We start from the raw sequence: 17,713 nt of genomic DNA, 5'->3' as shown, positions 1-17,713 counted from the left end.
CAGTTAGTTGATATTATGCTTCTTATGAGGTTGTAATTCCCTTCAGCTCCTTAGTGAACCTGAAAATCCCTATGAAAAGGTATAAATAAGGATGTGAAAAAAATGTTGGTCACATGACTAGGAAAAGCTCAGTCACCTTCACAACATGCTGATGGTTAAGATAGCCTGTTATAGAAAACAAAGAAATGAATCAGTTTCAAAACTAAATGTTTGGCTAGTGTGACCAAAGTGAATTGAATTTACCGGAAAATGTGTTTCTCATGTAGCAATAATAAAAAAGTAGAGCTGCCACAGTTGTTTTGCTTAGAGAAACAATGAGAAAATAGTTGATTGACTGGGAACAAAATCATATTTTTAGCATCCCAGAATAAATGAACAGTTATTATTAAATTACAAGTATCCATGCTGTCTGTGATATTAAAACAGCATTCTATCTCTTATTCTTTCACTCAAGATATGAGCTTGCATACCAATCAGCTAGGCAAAGCTCACTTCATTTCATAATAACCAAAATGTACAAAGATATCCTGATTTAAAAGTCATTTCAGTCCAACACAAATAGTTCAGATTTTATTCATTCCCTAAAATCAGATAAGTGTTGGAGCAACACAAACTTTATTATTAATAAATCAGCAAACAGAAATCCTCTGACAATATTTAACAGTGATGACTTCTGTACTGCCCAGGGACTGATTCAAGCAGAATTATTTTCTCTGATGGATGTCACTGCCATCCAGTGACATCTGTTTGTTAATAAGCATCTGCCTTGGAATTGGCTTAGAGAATGCAGGGATTTGGGTGAACATCGTCCAGGGGTTAGAAATAGACTGCATGTCCCCATTTCTTGGCTTGAGTCCCAAGTTCGTTACTGACACTTCAAGTTGCCATTGAATGGAAATGAGTTGATATGAAACCCAAACAATTTCCCATTGAGAGTGAAGATGGTGGCAAAAGGGGAGAAGGAAAGTTCAATCAGTTTGGCATATCACTAAGAATAATTACTGTTTGCTTTTGAATGATTTGTTCATCCACTAATTGTAGAGAAGGAATTCTGTGGCTTATGAACTACATCATGATGTATTATCCAAAATGCTCCCAAAATGGATGCATTATTTTTCCATCTAACAACTATGAAAGGGTTATAAGCATGAGAGTATATCAATGTGTTTATGTGTCAGTCTTACATAATCTTGAGACTCCTAGCACCCATGTAGCTCAGATGTGGCAGGTCCCAATAAAAGAAATTCAAGTGTTCTGGAATACTCAAGTTCTTTGTCTTGAGTATGAAGACACAATGATTATAAAGTTGTATAAACCTCTTTCCCCGTCATATTTTCTCTCATTATGAAATTGACATTGGTATTATGCAGAATAGTTGAATGATAAACTCTGCCAAGACAGGGTGATCAGCCCTTCAAAAATCTGCATTTCTAGAGTCTGTCAGTTGATTTTGGGCCAGAAGGCTGAAGACTTGTGCTCACATGTTGCTAACAGGGGACTGTGCTAGTGGAGATTTGTCTCTACAACCTCTCAGTTCTGGAAGCCGTGTTAGGCTTCCTATGTGTATAGATATTTGGTCATTCTCAGATTTCTGACGGGGTTGAAAACTGACTATAGTCTCATAGCCTATCAGGCTGTTTAACTCTAAATATACATATTTTATTGGATAGTTATCAGGTAGTATACAAGCTAGCCAAGATATAATACAGATTTTAAACCTTTCTTAAGCTGGAATGGATAACTAAATGCTCTGTTTAACTGATATAGTGTTGGACTGGGTGTTAGATATATTTTATGCTCTTAATGAAAAAATGATAGTAGTTGTGCTCAGCTTACATGAGAGAAAAGTTTTTTTTTTTAATTAGACAAAAAGGGTGAAATGTAGAATGATGTCACAGGTGAGGCAGGTACAGGATAGAAGGAGGCCTGTCATTGGAGGAGAAGGAAGGATGGGCGGGAGAGAAGTTTGAAGGAAGAGGAGGAGACTAAGGGAGGGAGAAGGAGAGACAGAGAGAGGGGAGAAGCCATGGCAGGTGATGTTAAGATTCTGCTCTGTGTAATTACAGGTTGTTATTAATGTTCTCAAGGGATGGATGGTACTGGGCTTTGTATGTTTAAGTGGGCAATTATATTTTACCAATTGGATCTAAGATTATTGTGTTGGGTGTTCTTTTATGTGAGGGTTTGAGTGTAAGAAAGTGTGCGGCTGGGCTGTGTTTCCGCCAAGATATCTAGCAGATATCTTGGGGCACCGCAGTGAGGACCTAGCGGGGTAAAAGACAATTACTCCTTTCTATTTTATATATTTTTACAACAACATTGGTAACTCAACGAAACTAGTGAACTTTCAATATACCATATTTTGAAAAATTAAATAAAAACATTTGTGTTAGTAAATCTAGTTTTCGTCTTTGGCACTAGAAGTAAAGAAATAGTTCAAAATACTGGAGAATTTGAAATTTTACAACAGAATTTGATTTGTAATTACTAAGGAGAATCAAATAATAATGAAAATTAATTGACAATAACTAATCGATAATACAATTACCCTTACAAAAATATAAATTTCAAAGCTAGATGGTAAAACTAAAATTTTGATTATTTACATAGTGCTATAACAAGAATGATAATAGATGCATATAATCGTTATAATAGTTATTTACTAATAAATTTGTAAACGTCTTTAAATAAAATTTTCTAATGATACTTGTGAAAAGTTGTATTTTCCACCAGTGTCATGCCCATGCCATATCTTTGTAAGGAAGTTGTTGTATTTTGACAAGCTTTATAAAACACAAGCTTCCTACTTATACTGCACCTTCAGGATTTAATATATGTATTAACTTTGATGTTTCTGGAAAACTTTCTCCTCTACTTTCTCTGGGAAACACCATTATTTGAAAAATATAGAATTATTTTAAAAGATAGTAATTTGTTTATTTGTTTGTTTTGTTTTGTGTGTGTTTGCATGTGCCTGTGTGTGTTTACTAGATGTGTCTGTGTGTTTACTAGATGTGTTGGGATGCCCAGAGTTGTCAGTAGATGGCATAGGCTCCTTCAGAGCTGTAGATTCAGGAAATTGTAAGCTATTCAATGTAGGTCCTGGAGTCTGAACTTAGGTCTTCTGATAGAGTAGCATATATTCTTAACTTCCAAGCCATCTCTTCAGGCTCAATACATAGAATTTTAGACAGAAGCAAGCTGATTCTGATCCAACTAAAATAATCTTCAAAAATAAATCTTTTATTTACAGTTCCCTAATACAAAAATGAAAGGAACCAGATATAGATCTCTCCTGAGAGACACATTCAGAACATGTCCAATACAGAGGCCAATGCTAGCAGCAAACCACTGAACAGAGAACAGGACCCCCTTTGGGGGAATTGGAGGAAGGATTGAAAGAGCTGAAGGGGCTTGAAACCCCATAAGAACAAGAATGCCAACCAACCAGAGCTTCCAGGATCTAAACCACTACCGAAAGACTATACATGGACTGACCCAGGGCTCCAACTGCATTTGTGAAAGAGAATAGACTTGTTGGGGTACCAATGGAAAAGGAAGCCCTTGGTCCTGCAAAAATTGGACTCCCAGTGCAGGGGAATGTTGGAGGGCTGGTAAGGGAGGGTGGGGGGGAATACCTATATGGGGGAAGGGGTGATGGGGGGGCTTATGGACAGGAAACCAGGAAAGGGAATAACATTTGAAATGTAAGTATAGAAATATATCTAATAAAAATAAAATAAAACATAAAGTTAATTGAAAAAATGCAAAATAGGAGGAAACAGTTTCATTATACTTTGTACTTATAGTTTAATTTTTACCACCCTACCAACTGCTTGACTCTCTAGGGAGGCAGAAGTATATACGTGGACATATGTATTCTTATGCTCATCCACACTCTATTTGGAACCTTCCCTTTCCATTATTACATATACAATTTTATGTACATGCAAATTCTTGAACCCACAAGTGAGAGAAAGTGTGCTCTCCTGATCCCTCTTAGACTGACTTAAATCACTTAGCTTGATCAGCAGCAGCTGGTTCTACTTTACTGCGAATGATTGAACGTCAGCCTTTACAGCTGAAAATGTTCTATTGTATTTATAAACCACATTTTGGGTTATGTTTCTGATGCTGAACCTTCAGAAGATTTACAAGGACTAAAGACATTCATGAATTAATTAATACTTTCTGGGTAAGTCTAGCAATAAGTGGGTGACTCTTACTAAAATATTCTGGCCCTTGTTGGTTTTTCTCAGTTATGTCACTCTTGTTAATTGTGATATATTTAGTATTAGTTGCTTGCAGCCCTTAAGTTTTGCTTGACTGCAATGGCAGCATAGCAAAATGGAGAAGGAAGGAAATGTCATGGCAACATAATTGGACTTTAAGGATGAAAACCAAACCCAGACTGAATGATGCTACTGGACAGGAAGTAGAGATGTCCTGGGGAATGGAGAGCTTAGGATTTAGATGATAATTTTTCCAAAGTACTTTATGAAAAGTCTTGATATTAATTATCCCTTTATTGCTACAGGTCTCTGAAGCCACGAAAAGCTACTTTCAGAGTTAAGTTGACTTTGACCAGCACTAATGTAAGGAATGAGCTATTGTGAGAATATCATTGACATGCTTTCTATGAGGACTTATAATGAAGCCATGTCATATGTTGTGTCCAAGATGACTTGAGCACAGAACCGAAGTTAGACTAGAGCCTTAGAAATTTTATCCCAATGGTTCTAAAAGCATCCTAAAACTTTTATAAGGTAAATTTTCTCAAACAATGGAATTCTTTCTTGGAACACCTGAAGACATCCCTGTCTTAAGCTCTTTGAATACAACTTCTACACACAACAACCCTCCTATATCTTCAGGTGATGCACTTTCACTTCCTTCATTTCTCTCTTTGAATATTTAAATTTTTCATATTTCTGTCTTTATCTCAATATGTTCCAGAGTAGAAACCAATTGGTGGAAGAAGAAAAAAATAACAATATGGGGAAAAGATGAAAACATAGTAAAGGAGGGAAGGGGGGCTGGTTAAATGGCTCAGTAGATAAGTGCAAACACTGCTATTGCAGGCTCAGTTCCCACCATCCACATCACAACATTGCCTCAAAACAGCTGCTAACTACAGCTCTGGGAATCTGACACACTCTTCTGGACTCTGTGAACACAGGACTCATATATATATTTCAAAATTTAAAAAGAATAGAAGCAAATGGTTTATAGCGTGGGAAAACAAAAATGGTAGAATGTGAAGTAGATTTAAACAAACATCCTCAAATTAGTCATAACAGCCATCACAAAGCACTCTGAAAACAACCCTTCTCTCATATCTAGTAGGACCTTCCCTGAGTGTATGGTCCACTCTGTTAAATTTCCCATATTTCATTCTCTATAAAGTTACTGTATCCAATCTTCACCCATGTTCTTTCACTTAAAGGTCTTTTTCAAAGACACTGATGATCTCCAGGCCACAAAGTGTTATGATCCATTCTTGTATTTGCTAAAGTTTGACCTTCAGCTCATAATTCCTGATTCTGAAGAACACTATATCTCTGGGTTCTGTTTAGTTTGTGTTGCTGGATCTGCCACCAATTCTAGACTTTGAAATATTTTTGTTGGCTGTGTCCCTGAGCCTCCTCCAGGCTGAAGTGATCACATGCCATTTCCCAAAATTATATAGCACTGACATACTGACAGATCTCAAATTCTGATCTCCATTGCAGAAAGATGATTCCATTATATTTTTATGCCCAACTGCCTGTACAGTAATGGCATCTGGCTATATTTCAGACATGCCAAGATTTACATATTTTTAATATGCATAGAGCTTAGATTTCAACTTAGCTACATCTGGTCCTCAATTACCCTCTTAACCCTTAGGAAAGAGTAATGAATATGTTCTCTTCTGATGCTTGGTGTTGGAAGCAAGAACAATGAGAAGAATGGGAGAAATTTTGATTAATGAACATTAAATATTTACCCACACCTGGGTGGCAATTCCTGACTTCTAGAAAACTTGATCAATTTTTCTTCCAATCTAATCCTACTAATTTGGGTGGGGAAGAATAACAATAATGAAGTTAGTTATGCTTCTTGCCATCCCTGCATTACATTTTTTTGGCCTTAAACAATACCAAATCTAAAAGCAAGTTGCTCTTAAACCAGATGACATTTCTGGGAAAATATATTTCATTAGCACTTTAGTGATTTCTTGTTTCTTTTGTTAAAATATAATCCTTATAATCAAGGAGAAAATATTCACTTTTGATTCCCAACTAAACAGAACCAACTTCTTCCTAATTTTATGGTTCAAAGCACTTATCAGATGACATACTATTTTATTCTTCATCTTTCTCACACTCATATTTGAAAAGAATCTATGAAAGACTGCTCTGTGTATTGAAATAAAAAACAATCTTTTTAATCTATGAGCAAAATTAGTTTAAGATTCAATTTCGAAACATAATTACACTAGGTCTTGCTTTAACAAGCACTGACAGGAAGAAAATCACTAACACCACAATTCTAAATCCAGGGTTAAAGCTGTATAAATGTTCTCATCTATTATAAATTTAAAGCTAAAACAACATAAAGATATAGGTAATACATACTTCCCTATCCAGACAGCACCATATCAGCATCCTAATACAACAAGAGAAATCAAAACACCAGTAAAGGAGTAAGATGCATGGCAGGGTTTGTGGGGGAAAAAAATTCAATTAGTTTCACAAAGTTTGTTTGTTTGTTTGTTTGTTTATGAAACAAAATGTTGAACCCAAGTCCTTCTGGTCTAAGCTCTACTACCATTCTACATACCCGGGCATGTTTAATTTATACTGAAATAGTTTTTCACTAAGTTGCTCCACATAGCCTTGAAGTGGGTACCTCAGGCTAATCTCAGTCTAAATATCGTCATGTCACAGCTTTCTAGAAGCTGGGATTACAGACTTGATGTACCATACCCAGAAATTCACTGATATGGAGTATTAACATTTTGCTCCATGAACAAATGCATATTTAGTAACTCATTTTTCCATTAGCTCTTACAAGCTCTTGACAGTACCCCAACTGAAAATGACACACAATGATTTCTGTTTTACCACCATCGCTGATTTTAATATCTGACTACACTGAAAACCATAAAATATTTTTGTATTAAAGCAATGATTAGATTATATATTTTGCATCACATATATGGACTAGTGACAGGAACATGACAATAAGCTGGAGTGAAGGAAACATTAGAGAAGTATCACTTAGGCAAGAGGTTTTCAGGTCATCGAGCTTGGGAAGGGGTTGTTGAATGTAAAAGGTACTGCTTGGGTAAAAGCCCAGGGAGAAGCAAAATATGGTGTGAGGAACCTGTCTTCTTCAGGGAAAATCTGAGGCAAAAGCAAGTAAATAAATGGCTAAGAGAATGAGAAGATAGAAATTGGGATGTATAAAGCAGTTCTGGAATTCCCAACATTCTTATATTTTTCTACTTGATTAAGTACTATGGGTGCAGAGACCCACAGCTGGACACAGCAAGGCATTTTGCTGAGGATGGAGGGGAGAAAGAGGGAGAAGGAGAGAGGGAGGGAGGGAGGGAAGGAGAGGGGAAGGGGAGCGGAGGGGGAGGGAGAGAGAGAGAGAGAGAGAGAGAGAGAGAGAGAGAGAGAGAGAGAGAGAGAGAGAGAGTAAATTGGAGATCCTCTTTTGGTCCCTTCCCTTGGAGGTCAGGGAACCCCACCTAAGAGCTAGAGCTAAGATTGTAGGAGTCAGAGGGAGTGGAAAGCACCAGAAGAACATGGCCCATTGAATCAACTAAGCAGGGCTCACTCACATGGACTCATGTAGGCTCAGACACTGAAATATTAATGGATATATATTACGAGTGTTAGCTTGCTGTTTCTGTGGGACTGTTAAGAGTGGATTCTGGTGTATACCTGATTCTGTCTGCTCTTGGAGTTCTTTCACTCCTGTTTAATAAGCCTTGAGATAGTGACAATTTCTTCTCTTATTGTACCTTGTCACTTCCTGTTTTGCTGTCATATGCTGGAGGTTTGGAGGAAAAGAGGAGAGAGGACTGGGAGAGAGAGAAGGTGGAGGGGAGCTGGGAGGAGTGAAAGGAGGGGAAACAGGTCAGGATGTATTATATGAGAAAAGAATTTATTTTCAGTTAACCTGAAACAGAGCTCTAGTTCTATATTTTCAGTCTTCATGGCATGTAGATGATGAACAAGGCAAGTGTTTTGTTAAACCTTCCCCTCTTCCACCTTTAGTGTTTCTCCAAACAGAACTACTAGTGGTAAGCTCTACAAACCCAGTTCTCCTCAAACCCTCTTTCTTTCATGGTTTTCAACATAGCATTCATGGATACCACCATGAGTAGACTTTCATTCCTATCCACAGCATGCCATGAACTTGTGTCATTTTTATTTCTCAACTAGTATCACTTCTTGTATCCACAAAGTCTGTTCATCTTTTTGACAACATGGAAAGTCAGTAATAATTCCTCATTTTTTCATTTCTATATTTCACATGAAATTTGTTAATGTTCATTATAAAGAACATGTAGACAGAGGACAACTGGGGTAAATTCCAGTATAAGAAATCAAGAGTATAAAAAATAGCATAACTTTTTTCAAACTGTTAAAAGAATGAAAACCATTCCTGTCACATAAAAATGCCATTTTTGATTCTCATATTTGAATGAGTATTAGTTTACTGTGGAACTTTTCAGTACTGATGACAACTTACCCTCATATTTCTTCACAACTGAGGTCATGTAATATTGTAGAGCTAATGAGATCATTTGATTGAAATCAAAGTCTTTATGAATATAGTCATGGATGTAAAAATAGGAAAATCACATTTCTCATCTGCTTAGAAAGCTTACAGTTTGAGCGATTATCTATACACTTTTAAGGTAAAGTGGTTTGTTTTAAAGGAAAAGAAAGAGAAAAAAACCTTCTATTCTTAAAGTTTCTCATTGCCCAGAGCATTTTACATAATTTTAAGTATTCTTCTCCAGGTATGCACTGGTGTTACAGAGAAAAATCTATCCTGTTTTATCCCATAGATCCATCCTTTCTGTCATTTGTCTTTATTAATTGAGATCCAATACTAATCTTGTATTGTTCATTAGTTTAGAAGAATGACTGTAGAGAATGGTCAGTCATCTCAAACTCCATTGGCCAAGGTGCATGCTTACAAGTCCTGGCAAGCATCCTTAGCATGCTTTCTCAAAAGAAGCTGAGTTTACAGAATGCAATTGAAGGACTGGATGGAGCTGGAGGGAACTTGTTCCTCATGCAGCCCTTCCTGTGTTGCTGCCTCAATTCACAAAAGCAGATTCTTGCCACTTCAGTAAAATTGGACCTTAAAACTTTCTGAGATTTCTTAAGTTGCCTCGTATTGTTTAAGAATTCTTTTTTATACACATTTTAAATTTTTTGCTGACGATTGTGAAATCTGTATATAGTTTCTGCATTATTTATGAAGTTAAAACACTTCTGAACTATTGTCGTAGTCAATGAGGGCTTAATAAAAATAAAAAAAATAGAAGAAAGGTATCATGGGGAATGTAGAAAAGTTAAAGAGGGTAAAGTACTTGATATTTAAGCATGACGATCTGAGTTTGCATTTCCAAGACCAATGTAAAGTCAAACATGGACGTGTACATTGTTCAATAACAGTAACTCCTTACAGGGATATGGAAAGCAAAACCAGAAATAATCCTAGAAGCCTCCAGGTCAGCCACTGTGCTGTACACAGCTGTGAACAAGGTGAATGGCAAGCACTGGCATTGGATGTTTCTCTGTATTTTCCACACACATATTAACGTGCATTGATATACATAGACATGTAAAATATAATAAATTAAATAAAAAGGCAACTCTGCATGATCGTCATTGCCATGATACATGGCACCTGTTCTGCCCGTCTGGAGCCTGATAAGCTTGTGACAGAAAGGTGGGTCATTTCCCCAGGAACTAGTTTGTGCATGTTACATGTAGGTGGCCAGCTTCAAGGTTGAGGCTGTTTCTTTGTACACACTGAGCTGTAACGAAGTTTTTATGTTTTCCTGTAATAGATATGGGAATGAGTTTTCTATTTAAAGAGAGCAGACACAAGCCAAGCAGCAAATAATAATCACCAGTCAAGAGCTAGTCAAACTCAGCCTCAGATGGCTCAGTAGAATCATCCTGGCTATTGATCCAGTTGCTACCCACAGCAATCTATCTAATGTGAACGCAGTAACCACGGTTGAGTGAATTTGTACAGAGGAAATAAGCTCAATACAAACCTTACCTACACTGTATGTGGAAATGGATATTATTTTTCTTAAACAACATGAAGAGTGCAGTTTGGAGAATACTGAAATCTAAAGAAAATTGGCAAAGATGTTTATTACCAGGGCCTCATCTCCTAGTTACACTCTGACAATGGCCCTTCCATTCACGTTCATATCTCATAATACAATTTAACTACAGTGGCCTTTTGTAATTTAGCACCAGTAACAGCCTCCTATCAGCACCTACTATTTGCCTTCTCAACAAAAGATTTTATCTAGAAATAGAAAAGTGGTAAGTATGTAGCTTAGATGTATATAGTAACTCCCTAGCATGCACAAGATCTGGGTTCAAACTCCAACACACACACACACACACACACACACACACACACACACACACACATACTGAGAGAAAGAGAGGGGGGAGGGAGAGGGAGAGGGCGACGGAGGGGGAAATGGATTTGTGATTAAAATCTTTGGATTTATCTCTTGAACTTAATTCGATGTATTTCTTTAAAATACAGTAACATGAACAAAAGTTTTATTAACTAACATAGGCGATCTATGGTTTTCTACTCCTGTTTAGATTTAGTTATGCTGACTTTATTTAAAATACAATGAGTATAAATAGCATTGTGTGCTCAGTTATACATCAGTCTTTTACCATCCAAAGTCCAGGCAACTTCAAGGAAGAGAGAATGGAAAGAATATAAGATGAGGTGGATGGAGAAGGAGAACTCTGACATGTAGACTTCTGGATGTTGATCTTTGCAGGAACCATATGGCAGGAGGGACCCTGGATGTAGTAAGTGGAAGGCTTCTTTGAAGGGACTAGAAATCATGGAATCAGTACACATGGTGAGAATCTCTCCTGCCTGTCATTCCCACATTCTACAACCTTTAATAAATGGAGACAACCCTGTTTCAGTCTTTCTTCATTTTTCCTTCTGTTTCTGGATCCAACTCTTTCTCCTAAGTGTTCATACATTTCAGAGACTTTAGACAAAACCTTTCATTTAACAGTGAAATACTCAGGTGCCACCATTTCCTGTGGTATTAATTCATGGGATAAAAATGACATAGCTATGCAGGGAGCCTTGGCTGGAATATTCTTTCACAGTGAGTTGGCTGTAAACCAGGGTGGGATTGTTCCCATTTCATAGTTAGCAGGTTATGAATATTTCTATGTATATGCTCTATTGATGTTCTTGTATTTGCTTTTGACATTTTAAAAGAACTTTGACAAGAAAAGTTGCATAATGGATAAAGGTGGGTTCCTCATGATTCCACTCCCACAAGAGTGGTTGTATATTACAGTCAATAACTGATGGAGGAGGCAAAGTCACTCTTCTTCAGTTCTTGGAGGCTATGGGTTTGCTTATACTCTATGGATGGCACACACCCATTTGAATATTGAAGTCTCTATCAGTGAGTTACTAATAGAAATATTTTTAAAATGAGGACATTTGGATGAAAGAGATATAGGATAAAGGGGATTGGGGTAATGGGGGATGGTTAGACAGAGGTAATTGTAGATGAATGTGACCAAGACATAATACAAATGTATAAACCTAAAAGAATATAAAGTTTATCTTTTTCTTTTCTTTTTTGTTCTATTTCTAAATTTGGCTGTTTGCTCAAGAGAAATAAAAAAAGGAATGGAGTTGCCTGCATGGGGAAGTGGTGAGGATTTGGAAATGGATAGGGAGAAGCCATAATTAGAATATATTGAATGAAAATATTTTCAATAACATTTTAATTAAAATAATTTTATCAAAATTTAAAAACATACATTGAGACCCTAGAGCAGTGTTCCATTTAAAACTTTAGTATGCTGTCAGTAACTGGCCACTATTCTAGCTGCTATATGAACTACTCATTGACAAATGATGAGCACAGAACTTCAGGAGAACAGCATCCAGGTTCCTCATAAGGAAGTATGCATTGGTATCTAGCTCCAAAGTTGCTATTTAGCAATGCTAAGAATAGTATCTAGAGTGTCATACATTCCAGGTAAGTTTAAGAGCTGAACTCCATCCTGTCCTTCATTTACTCACATCTAGAAAGGCCACTGACACTTTATGGAAAGTGCATTTTAATAATTCTTCTCTTGCTTTTGTGCCTAATATATATGTATATTATACATATATATATATATATATATATATATATATATCTTTTACTGGAAGATAAGAGTTTTATGATGATGACAGTGATTTTTTAGTATTTTCTCTTACATGTAAATGGCTATCTTATAATGTGCACTCCAGCTTTACAGGGTCTTGGGACAATCTTAATACCAGGGAACACAGAGTATAATGCTATCTCAAGAGGATCTATGGAAATCATGTTTCAACAAATGCTAACTCTGAAGTACTATCCAATGGAAAAGTATTAACCAACAGTGATTGAACTTAAGGTGAGATATTTAATTCACTCAACTAAAAGAGAAATGAACAATGCCAGTGAGGAGGAGTCATAGAACATGGAGGTAAAATCTAAATAAGCCTCAGTGGTGTGTGTCCAAGACAACTACTGTCACTGTTGGAATCTTGACTGCACTTAACATTTTTGGCAGTGCTAAGACATCCCCACGTGGGGCTTTATAGAATTTTCCACAATCTTGTAAAGATTTAACAGCGGGGTTCCAGTGGCCAAATGGAAAGAAAACAGATCCCTTTGTGTAAATCTCTAAAAACCTGACTTACATGCATTAAGTTGCTGAAATACAAAATAAAGAAGTCAATGAAGCCAGTAAACAGATATGTTGTAAGCAATCAACTGTTATTCAACACTTCTTTGACTGGGGTGCCAATACAATAGAAGTGGCCAGTTGGCAAATTCCACTGCCCATTTCTTGTGTCTGTTTTAATGCAATTGCTGTGAGAGACTGTTCAGACCCCCTCATCACACTTGTCTGTTGCAGTTGAGTATCACTCTCGAAGCTTCTGGTAGCAGCAACCAAAACAACAATCTGCCATAGCCTCTGACACCAAGCCTTGATCACAGCAAGGAAGCTGCTTGAAATCAGTCTTCCTTAGTAAGCTGTGCTCTCCCTCAGCCCCAATGGTGGTAAGTGCCATTGTAGCTAATTCACTTTCCGGAGGAGATACTTAAATCTAAGCAAAGTGGAAGACATTTTGCTTGCCCTGCACTTCTCAAATGGCACTAGACATTTAAGTAATTCTTAGAACTCTGAAGCTTTTAGATGCAAAATCTAGTTATCAGTACAAGTTGTTCTGCATGCTTCTCTGAAGTTTATAAAGAAACTGCTATTCCAATACACTCTTTTTCTTGTTGAAATGCATCTTTTGCTAGCATCTATTCTTTTAAGCCTTCAGAAATTAAGGACTGGGACTCTCTCACAATGAATTTCTTGTAAATATTGAGAATAAGGACTTCACGATCTCAAGGAACACATTCAAATTTATTAAATAGAGAGAGATGAGTAAACACCTTCTTGTAAATTTATTGGTTTCAAAGTTACAACAGAATAGCCTTTTTCTCAGGAAGTCACCACAGGGCTCCCCCTCCCTCCTCAGCTGACCAAGACTTTCTACTGCTCAACAGAATTCTCCATATTTGAATCTCTACTCCTCTATTTAAAACCAAGGATGCTTTTTGTGTTATCTTTTTTCTCTATATATAAAACTCATATTCTTTTCTTTTTTAGTTTACACATCAGGAGGCCATCAGAGACAGGTAAGCAACCAAGCAGGGCTTCCTATTACCATCAGATCTTTTGGATCCACCACCCCTGATCCAAAATTTTCAGGAGACAAGAAGGGGATGGGCAGGGGTAGGGGGATGTTAGATATGTGTGTTCTCTGCCTCCTCTTTTCTTGTGTCAGAGTAGTCGTCTGCTATCGATGATTTTAAGACCCTGTGCCAACAAGGGCAGTCTAACCAATTTGAGGAGCTCATCCTTACCAATTAGAATGATTTATATCTGGAAATTTTGTGAAACCAGAGACAGGGTTCTTTTCAGTAAATATCGATGTTTTCACAATTCAGAGGCCCTATATGCTGGTTCCCAATGAGTTACATTAGAAGTGAGATCCAGAGACTGAAGCGTTGGTCTCAAATATCTGTTTCTTTTCCAAAATGGTAAACATGCTGAATTAATGACTTTGAATTTCATTCACCATGGATCTTAGAGTTTTCAAAACCGTGGCTTTTCTCTTATAGCACTGGGCATTTCAAACATTGCCAATGGTGTTTGGGATCCAGTCATGCTTCTTTCTTCCTAGAATATCCTGCACTGCTTCCCTTGCGGCAATATTGTCTGTTCGGTTTCTATTGTCATTTTGGGGTTACTTAAATATCCACCTTCTCCCAGAGACCTGAGCTGGAACACCTCTCAGTTCATTTTCATTGATTTCCTTCTTCATATTTTTTTAAAGTCACAATTTTTTGGTGTATCATGAATATAGTTTTGAAACAGTGCTTGTAAATAAAGGCATCCTGATGTATATTGTGTGATCATAAGACAAGGAATTTAGCTTCCTTGTTCCATGTAGTCTTCCTAGGAAGTCAATTTGTGAGAAGAGAAGGATAGTCACGTTAGCAAATCAGAATTAGAAACATTTCCACTGTACCAGTTAGAATCTTGTGAAAATACTGGTATTATTAACATGTCAAAGAAGTGAATGGGTCCCAAAAGATTTCTCAGAGGGTAAAAGTGCTTGTGAAGCAACCTGGCTACCAGAGTTGGGACTTTAGAACTCATGGTAGAAGGAGAGAACTGACTGCTAAAAATTGCTTTCTGCCCTTTATGCGCACACACACACACACACACACACACACACACACACACACACACCACACTGAACAATACAAAATAAATAACAATATGCACAATAATAAAATATTTAAAAATCCTATGCTGTGTTGGGCACAATTCTATATGAACAATATTGTAAGTCAGATACAATACACTATATTCTGCAAACTTCATTTTTAATGAAAGAGGAAAGCTAGGGAAATGGAAATGAAGAAAGGTATGCAATTCTGTGACAGAGGTACACACGGGATGTTAAGAAGCCCAGAAGAGAGACAGCCCTTCATTACCTGTGTTAATGAAGGTTGAAGACAAACAAAATATGAACATGCCTAAATTAAGCAGGGAAATTATTTAAATGATGTTGGACAATTCATTGAGCCACTGGGGAGATTACAGAATCAAAATCAGATTATTAGTAGACTCGGAGAGAAGCCAGACTGCCAGAATCAAAGTTCCAAATAAATAAAACAAAGCCACATCAGCAGACTTGCCTGATGCTTTTGTAGGTTCTGTTGGAAAAGGAGCCAGCGGTTGAATGAATGTTGCCAACTTATGCTGGATTCGACATCTACTGGTACAAAGGAATATCACTGCTTTGGCCAATGCTGGTACCAATAAAATGGGCTTTCCTCTCTAACTTGGTGGCTGTGTCCTTGGAGCTTAGTTCATTTACTGTGGTTCTGCATGGTTCACAGAGCATAAAGTAACATGAGGCTAGGAAGATGAATATTTGGCATTCTTAGCTTTACCATAGTATGCAGGAGGCTCCCTTCTGAAAACTTTGGCAAGTGGTCATTTGTCATTAGCATATCCATGTAGATTTATAAAGGTTGTGTTTTTAATACATGCCTATCTACAGCATGATCCCTAGGCTGAAAAGAGGCTTTTTAGGCAAGAGTGTATGTGGTCCAAGCCTGAGAATGCAAGTTCAAATTCCCTACACCAACATAAAAAATAGGTACACTTATATTTCTTATATTTTTGTTGTTAACCTAGCCTTTTTTGTCTGAACTATCTCTACAGCCCATGGACACATATTTGACTTTTCCCTGATGATCAGAAACACAGTGATCAGAGTGCTTCATCCAGGAAGGAATAGGAGGGAAGTGCTGTAAATTTCTAGGGTGGGAGAGGAGGGGCGGGGATGGGGATTGGGGGAGGGGAAATGGAGGGAGAGAACTCAGTTTAAAAAGCACTTGCTGTACAAGCACTAGAGCCTGAGTTGCATTCTTACCATTTAAGTAAAAAGGAAACACTGTTGCAAGGACTTGCAATCCCAGCATGGAGGAGGTAGACAGAGAAGGAAGCCAGACATCCCTGCCTAGTCTGCCTGTCTGAACAGAGAAAGCTTCAATTCCTACTGAAAAAAAAAAGTCTCAAAATAAAGTGAATTGATCTACAAGAAAACACACACACACACACACACACACACACACACAGATGAGCTTCCCACTACAGAGACATAAAAATGTGTATAAAAACCATTAAGTAAGTAGTCATTCTACATTCCCAAGGTGTAGAGTCCCGAAGACTGAGTAATATCTAAACTCAACCTCTGACCTCAAGAAGACCATTATAGAGAGTATAGAGAAGGTAAAAACGATACATTCAAGGAAAATCTAGAATTTAAATAAGAATACTTTATATTTACTTTATAGCCTCCTAGGGTACCAGGGCTATATATTATAAATTATATATATATATATATATACACATACAGACATACATACTAGCAAACAATAAATAGAAATTTAAAGGTCTATTTACATGTGGCGTTTGTCTCCAGTGAAATATCTTTATGTGTTTTACCAAGGAGTGATACTCCGGAGCTTTACCGTACTATACCACTGTGAGCTCTGAAGATAGGGTTCCATCCTAGAGTACCCTCTGATTTAGGATTAAAGATCCCTTAAGCTTTGAGATGAAAGTATTCTGAAATAGAAAAGGTATTTATAAAGAAGGATGACATTCTTCAGAAACAAAATGTTTAAAAGCAATAGAAGTTAGTTCTTTGAGATTGAAGCAAGTACATATAAAATGTAATCTATCCATCACACTTATGCATGCACACACAAGTGTGTGTGTGTGTGTGTGTGTGTGTGAGAAACTCTAGTTCATTTATTTTTTCTTTTCCTTTTATCTTAAAAATGTACTAGGAAAAATCATTCTACCATCGATATTATTTAGAATTATGACTGAAATCAGACTATCCCAATCATTTTCAAAACTTTAAATTTGAATAATAAATATTGATAGGGAATCAAAGTGATACACTAATAATTAGATGTTTCTGGGTATTAACTGCTTCCCAATACAACATCTCATTCATCATACAACCATGATGAAACGGGCTTTATAAATCTCATTCTCTCTATGTTGAAATTGAGGACTGAAATGATGAATCATGTATAAAATATTTACAGTACAGAAGTAAGAGTGTGTATCACTCAAGTGCTAGGTTAAGCAAGAGTGTTTTATTAATAAATAAAGTGCAGTGCAATCAAGAAAGACACCCATTGTAAACTTTGAAGACATGCAGAGAGAGAGAGAGAGAGAGAGAGAGAGAGAGAGAGAGAGAGAGAGAAAGAGAGAGAGAAAAGAGACAGAAAGACAGAGACAAGGTGGATAGATAACCCCCAAAT

At 37.0% G+C, this 17,713-nt stretch overlaps 1 protein-coding gene across 3 annotated transcripts in view; it reads right to left on the bottom strand.

Moving 5' to 3' along the window:
* Positions 1-17,713, bottom strand: part of Grm7 (glutamate metabotropic receptor 7) — an 890,093-nt gene that overhangs the window by 564,117 nt on the left and 308,263 nt on the right.

This window comes from Rattus norvegicus, chromosome 4, assembly GCF_021556685.1.
Source record: "Rattus norvegicus strain SHRSP/BbbUtx chromosome 4, alternate assembly SHRSP_T2T, whole genome shotgun sequence".
Lineage (NCBI taxonomy): Eukaryota > Metazoa > Chordata > Mammalia > Rodentia > Muridae > Rattus > Rattus norvegicus.
The sequence above is the reverse complement of the archived record's forward strand: the minus strand, read 5'-3'. Positions and strand labels throughout refer to the sequence as shown.